We start from the raw sequence: 8,082 nt of genomic DNA on the forward strand, positions 1-8,082 counted from the left end.
ATGATCACCAACAACATCCTGAACCTCCACCAGAAGCTACACCAACACCACTTATGCAATTCATCAAAGATCTCCATTATAAGCTCTGTCGGTGAAACCCTCACCGAAGCCAAAAACTAAGCTTCTAGGCAAGCAGGATAGTATCCGATCACCATACCAAAACCAACTGATCAAATATGAGAATGAGTATCATGAACAAGCCAATTCCATCACCAAACTATACCAGAGCCTACCGGATCATGTTGGATCCAAGTCAACCAGGAACCACTCAACCTATTGAGACTAGAAGGGTGTCGGTAAAGCATCCAAACAGCTAGTGTTGGCATCAATGACAAAACATCAATGCAACACATAATCAATTCCACCAAATGGCCAACAATACTTCCTCGAGTTACTTAGAGGGAATAATAATGAAAAACCAATTTAAAAGAAAACACACATAGATAATTTCAATTATATCTCAAACAATTTAATGATTGTTTTCATTAGTCTTGTTTTTCTTGTTTACTCAGTGATAAAACTTGGTGGTAGTGTGGAGATAGGTGACTGACTCAGAGTGGATAACTTGGTACTATTGGAACTGAAAGATGACTTGGTTAAATTGCTTAGGACATTTATATTAATCAGTTGATTACCCTAAGACTAGGACATTGATCAGTTTCAAGCCATGAGGGTTCCAAAAGAATGAGGATGTCACAAAAGCGACTAAAAGATATGTACAAGCTAAAGCAAAGATGTAGGAAAATGGGAATGAAAATAGGAAATGCCAAATTTGCGTTGATAGATGGAGTGATGTAAGTAGAAGAGGTGCATGTTTATCAGGTTTTCACCTTCTTGGCAAAGATCTCTTTATTTTGTTTTAACTACCAAAGTGCTTGTTTACCAGGTTTTCACCAAGGCATTTGATTTTTTTTTTTAATTTTTTTTTCAGGACTTTATAGCTGTACAGGTTGCTGGAATAGAGAATACTAAGTGAAGAATTTCTTCAAGTGGATGGTGTTGATCAGTTGATGGAGTTATTCTCCTTCCAATGTTGAGAGTTGATAAGCACCAGAGCTAAAGACTGCAGTAATAATGTAGGGACCCAACCAATTGGGTTCAAACTTCCCTTTGTTGTCTCGAAACTGTTGATTTTTAGGATTCTCTCTCATAACAAGGTCACCAACTTTAAATTCTCTTTGTCAAACTTTCTTGTTATAACCTCTAAACATTCTCTTTTGGTATGCTCTTAGATGATTAAACACCACTTATCGATGTTCATCCAACAACTCGAGCTCTTGCAATCTAGATATTCTATAGTCTTCATCAGTAACAAGACCTTGCAAAGAAACTCTCAAAGAAGGTATTTCCACCTCAATAGGAAAGATTGCTTCGGATCCACATACCAAAGAAAAAGGTGTAGCCCCAGTAGATATTATGATACTTGTTCTATAAGCCCATAGTACAGGATCGAGCTGCAGATGCCAATCCTTTCCAGATTTGTTTACCGTTCGATGCAAGATAGTCAACAGATTTTTGTTAGATGCTTCAACTTGTCCATTACCTTGAGGGTAGTATATGGATGACCAGTGCTGTTTGATTTTGAAATTTTCATAGAGCTCATCTATATCTTTGTTTTTGAAATGCCCTCCATTGTCAGTCAGAATTGAACAAGGTATTCCATACCTCCAGATGACATAGATAAGGATGAACATTGCCACTTGCTTGCCGATTTCTTTGATTAGCGGAACTGCTTCAACCCACTTAGTGAAGTACTTAGTAGTAGTTATGATAAACTGGTTTCCATTAGATGATGTAGGATAGATTTGGCCAATGAGGTCAAACACCCATTGTTGAAAAGGCCAATGTATGATAAAAGGTATTAGATCCCTTGCTGGAGCATGTATGAGATTCTCATGTAGCTGACACTTCTCACAAGTTTTAGCAAATTTTATAGCATCTTTTTCCATATTTGGCCAGTAGTAGCCAACCCTTAGTAGTTTCCAGGCTTGAGTAAGACCATTTGAATGAGATCCAAAAATACCTTCATGGACTTCAGATAACGCACGTTGGGATTCTTCAAGTTCTAGACACCTAAGCAAATTACTATCCAAACCTCGCCTATACAAATCATTAGCGATGATGACATACCTTGAATCATTTCAAATAAGGTTTATTTTCTCATTACAGGTAAGATTAGCAGAAATAATTTGGTCACACAAGTAAGAGTAAATATGACTATAGCAAGATGAGTAATGGCTAATGATAGAACAAACCATATCTGGGACTCAAGGGAATCATAAGAAGGATAATGTAACTCTTCCACTAGGAATTCATAGCGAAACAAATTCTTGTAGCTGTGGTATAGATGCCAAGGTAGCCATAGCATCTGCTGCAATATTTGCTGATCTAGGAATATACTAAAATGATACAAAGGTAAAGTATTTCTTAAGGTCATCAACCATTCTTTTATAGGGCATCAATTTTTCATCCCGAGTTTGATATATATCGTTGATCTGATTGATAATTAGCCAAGTCTCCATAGATGTATAACACACCAACCTTCCATTCGATAGCTAGCTTGATTCTATTTACCAAGGCTTCATATTGTGCAATATTGTTGGTACAAGGAAAGAGAATCTTGTACACCTTTGGGATTGAGTATTTATGAGGAGTGATAAAAAATATTTTGGCACCAAAACCTTGTTGAGTAAAAGATCTATCAAAGGAAATTTTCCAGGGTTGCTGAGTAAGGTGCATGATGGATTCATCCAGAAACTCTATGTACAAAGTTTGATTGTCTTTAAGAGGAGCATCAACAAGTTGATCTGCAATGTCCTATCCTTTGATAGCTTTGCATTCTATATATTAAATGTCAAATTCTATGAGAATCATGACCCATTTAGCCAATCTCCCTGTAAGTGTTGCTTTTCTTAGAAGGTATTTGTGCAGATCTATCTTAGCCACTAGTTTGATAGATCATGCTAGCATGTAGTGTCTTAATTTCTATGATGCAAAGACCAATGCCAAACAATCTTTCTCTATCATAGTACAGTTCATCTCATAGGACACTAAGGTCTTGCTGATATAGTATATATCTCTTTCTTTTTTATTCTCATCTCGTTGTGCCAAAAGTGCCCCTAGTGATGTATTAGTAGATGATGTGTAGAGAATAAAGGCCTTGCCTTGAATTGGTGGCATCAATATAGGTGGATTAGAAAGATATTCCTTGATCTAGTTTAGGTGATGTTCACAATCTTCATCCCAGTTGTATCTAACTCCTTTCTGTAATACCTTTGTGAATGGTTGAGCCTTATCTGCTAGCTAAGAGAGGAAGCGTCTTATTGATTGGAGTTGCCCTTGTAAACTTCTCATTTGACTAGCATTCTTTGGAGGTGGCATTTCCATGATAGCCTTAACTTCTGGATCCACTTCATTCCCTTTCGCTAAAACAATGTATCCTAGGAGATTTCTAGATGTGACTCCAAATGCATATTTCTTAGGATTTAGTCTGAGTTTGAATTTTTCCATCCTGTCTAATATTGGACCTAGTTCTGATAGATGTGTTGATATTTTCAGAGATTTGACTAAAGTATCATCAACATAATCCTCCATGTTTTTGTGCATCATGTCATGAAAAATTGTTGTTACAACTCTTTGATAAGTAGCACCTGTATTCTTTAAGCCAAAGGGCATTACATTCCAGAGAAATTTCCCCATGCACAGGTGAATGCTGTTTTCTCTTGATCACCAGGTGCAATTTTGATCTGATTGTATCCGAAAAACCATCCATTAAAGAGTACATTTCATAACCAGCGGTCATGTCCATGATCATGTCCATGTTAGGCAATGGAAACTCATCTTTTGGACAAACTTTATTTAAATCTCTGAAATCTGTGCAAACACGTATTGATTTGTTAGGTTTGGAAATAGGTACAATAATAGATATCCACTTGGCATAATCAATTTCTCTGATGAATCTAACTTTTAGTAATTTTCTTGCTTAGCTTTAATAAGTAATGCAACATGAGGATGCATTTTGTAGAGTTTTTTCTTAACAGGTTTAACTCTAGGAGTGAAAGAAAGATGATGCATTACGAGGTCAGGATCTAGACCCAACATATCAGCATATGTCCATGAAAAATTGATCTTCTTTTCTGTGAAGAAATCAAAAAACTCTTTTAGTTCTTCGGCTGACAAGGATTGAGCTACATGTATGGTGTGTTGAGCTTCTTCTGTTCCAATGTTTATGGGCTATGTAGGTTCAATTGGATTCTACTCGAAGAGTTGATCATATTTCTTAGTTCCAGACCGTATCGCATTTAGATCATTTTCCAACAAGTTATCGCTATCGGTTTCCTTGATAGTTTCCTGTTACCAGTTGATAGTTTCTTATTACCGGTTGCCTGGACCTATTTTGGTGATCTACTGGAACCCCTTCCAAAGTTTGTGGAGCCTTGGGCATTGATTTTGATGTTTCTTGGCATGTGGCCAACCTTTTCCCATGATCTACACTCCATCCTTTGGATTTTTTAAAGGAATCTCTTGGCGGAGGCCAACTTTGTTGATTTTACACCTTAGGTCTTGTTCTTCGAGTTTTGATCCCTTTTTGGGCCGACCAGATCCTTTGGATCATATATATAACTGTACTTGCATATTAGAATGTAATCAATTGAAGAATTAGGTAGTGAGACTATACTTAGAAGATAGATCTTAAGATTCAAGGTCTCGATTATGACCTATTTTGTATGTTCTACCAGGCCTGTGATTCGGTTATGCTGTAACCCGATTGTTACTGGTTGGTTGTAATCAAATTTCATGTTATCATTAAATCTGTTCTACATTGCCTCCATCATATCTTTGTGTTTCCGTTGTGTTTACTCTTGCTGACTGATTCAGATTGATCTCTTTGAGGACCCTCCTCACCGGTGACTGCTTCAATACCTCCCTTCATATCATGAGAATGAAGCTCCTAAACCTCCTTATTAGCCATATCCTAGTAGAAACAACATTGGTTTTAGCCCAAATTCTCTTACAACAACAAATAACCAATATGCTTACCTTTCTTACCAACCACCCAACCCTGCTCAACCTTCTTGGCAGCCTAACCAAACCTATAACTAGTCTCAAGAAACCCCTAACCAACTTCAAAATGAAGATTTTGGAGTTAGTGAGATCAAAAGTATATTGCAAGGCTTCACTGAAAAAATGGACGAGATCAAGAGCCAACATGCCCAGAATGAATTATCTTTCCAAGCTTATCTCAATGAGCAATAGGATGAGTGGGCTTACCAAACCTATCTTCATGAGCAAGAAGAGTTGGGTCATCAAAAGAAATCTCATAAGTGGTATCTGGTGGCACAATATAGGCAACATCAAGAAAATATTGAAAGGGATTTAGTTTTACAAAAAGAAAAATATGAAGAGAGACCGACAATGGAAAAGGGAGAGATGACAAAGATTTTTCTTTCTATATTACAAAAGGTAGAAGTACCACTAACTCTTCCTTCATTGCAAAATCTATTGTTGAAAAAGAAGATAGCCTAGCTAGTACATTTCCAAACCCATTCTTTGGAAAATAAATTCCTATGCTCAATACCTCATTCTCCATACAAGATAAGCCTATTTATGAGCATGATCAGTCTATAATACCTCAAGAATCCAATTATATTTTGATCTCTAAAGTTGTAGAGAAGAAAAAAGAGGCATTTGAAGAGATAAAAGTAGATCTTCCACATGTTGTTGTGTTTGTTCAAAATGTTAAAATTAATAAATCAATTTTTCTACAAGAGGTAGAGGAGGTCAGACATGAAGATTTGCAGGATCTAGATCAAGAGAATGTTGATAAATGTGAAGTTCTAACAGATTTGTTTGACAAGTTACCTTTTTTTGTGAAAGAAGAAGGCAATGAAACTCAAAACCCAACTATATCAACTTTTGAACAACAAGAAGAGGTTCAAGATTTTGATGTTTTGACAACTCATGAAAGCTGCTAAAATGTAAAAGATAGTCCTCTCCCACAAAAAAATGAAAATGAGAATGAGGAGGACTCATTTTGGGATGACCTTGAATTATTTGCATTAAAATTAGATATCAATCATTCACCTTTAGAAAGAGAAAATCTAGAACAATAGTGTGTTATCAAAGAAGTAGATGTTAATGCTCAGATTCAAGGTGATTTATTTGATGAACTTCCTTTATTTGTTAGTAATGATGAGCAAACTATGTTTGAACTAACAAATTTGGCAAGCTGTAATCAACAAGAGTAGGAAAATGACATTGACAGAGTGTTGGTCCATGAGCAGTCAAGTGAGAACAACATTGTTAAAGAGAGTCTGGAGGTTCGAATGGACACAAATGTGGTTCAAATGGGACAAAATCGTAAGAAAGAAAAGGTGGTGATTGAAGAGATGATTAAGGTTGAAGAAGTAGTCCATCAAACCAAGACCAACAAGGAGAGCTCGAGTTTCATTCACACAAGAGGTTGTGCTATAAGGCATCTAGTCTATTTATAGGCCAAGAAGACATCAGAGGTCAAGCTCACACCCAAACTCGAATCTTCAATTTAAGAGCATCACTCCCAACTAGCCCATAGGATTTTAGGTAACAGTGTATGTGAACAAAATGAAGAGGTAATCCACTATAGTTTCATTCTTTTAGTAGTATTGCAACTTTTTGTGAAACATCTCTTCATTTTTCATTTTTTCTTAGCTATTTATCAGCTTGGAATGCATCCTAGGTTGGATAGAAAAGGATGTTATTTCTCAAAACCAGTGTGGTTTTGTGTGACCAAGGTTCATTCTTGGTTAGGATATGGTAGAGTAGGTTTTTCATTGAAGTCTTTTCATTCCTCTAACTACTCATGTACATGTTTCAGTTGGTTTTCTAGTTCGTAGTTTAGATGTTGTTGTTGAGTGCTTCTAACAACTGAGTAAAAGTCTAAATATGAGTTTCCCGAGCTTAAATATTGACTCCTATCCCCAATGGATAAGCAAGGCAAATAGTACTTCATGTTTAGCAAGCAAACACCAGCCTGAGCGGTCACCAAAATGTTACCTATTTTTTGACTTTTAGGCCAAAAATAGCCATCAAATGAATCGTAGGATTTCTCAAAGGGTATCTAGTTAAAAGTGAGGAAAAAGGTTATTTCAAATGCTTAGAGTTTAATGGGGGTAAGTATTTGAATATTAACATCTCTTTCAATGGTCAAAAGTTTTCAAAATAAACACAAAGGATATTGTCTACGTTGATGTTTGAGTCTTAATGTTTGAAAGATGAAAAAGACTACAAAGCTAAAGTTTCACATTGTTTTAGGGTTTCCCTCATACCCACTAGAAGTATTCTTCTAGCCCTTGTTCATTCACCATGAAAATGGTAGATCAAGCATGCTACTATATGCCTCTTTCATTACCAAACAACATGTGGAGCGATAGTGAACTGTGCTTCAAGTGTTATAAGGCAACATGCAATAGTCCCACAAAGGTTCAAGAGCAGTTTGCACGCCTTTCATGGTCAGCAAGGGCAGCTATCTGAGGTTTTAAAAAGACATGCATCAAAAGAGAATAGATGGGCCTTAAAGTTTCATGAATACAATCTCCAAGAGCAAGGAGATCACAATCAGAGATCTATGGTGAAAGGTAGTATGTTAGATTTGAACATAACCCTTTCAATGCAAAGGAATAGTTGTTTAGATTATTCTTGCTATACAGCAGAAATTTGGTGATCAAATATGAGTTCTTTATTTTTATTTTATTGATGGGCCAACTTAAAAGATTAGGGGTTTTGTTTTCCCCATATATTTTAATGATCATGAGGTTCAAAAGCAATAAGGTTTAGTTCATTAGCCATGCAAGGCCTTCAGTAGATAAAGTTCCCATAGTTGTATGAAAGAATATGAGGTTATAGAGACTGATCATAACAAGCCTGCACATGAGAAAGAACAATCCCAAAAGGTCCTTATGATAGCATTTCAAATGGAACAGGGCTTAAAACCAAACTTAGTGCAATAAAAGAAAGAAAATATGAAACTGTAGAGGTCATAATAGAGAAATGATAAATTGTCCTAAGAAATAGTTAGTCCATACATTTCAAGACAATTGCAGA

Source organism: Cryptomeria japonica, chromosome 3 (genome assembly GCF_030272615.1).
Source record: "Cryptomeria japonica chromosome 3, Sugi_1.0, whole genome shotgun sequence".
NCBI lineage: Eukaryota > Viridiplantae > Streptophyta > Pinopsida > Cupressales > Cupressaceae > Cryptomeria > Cryptomeria japonica.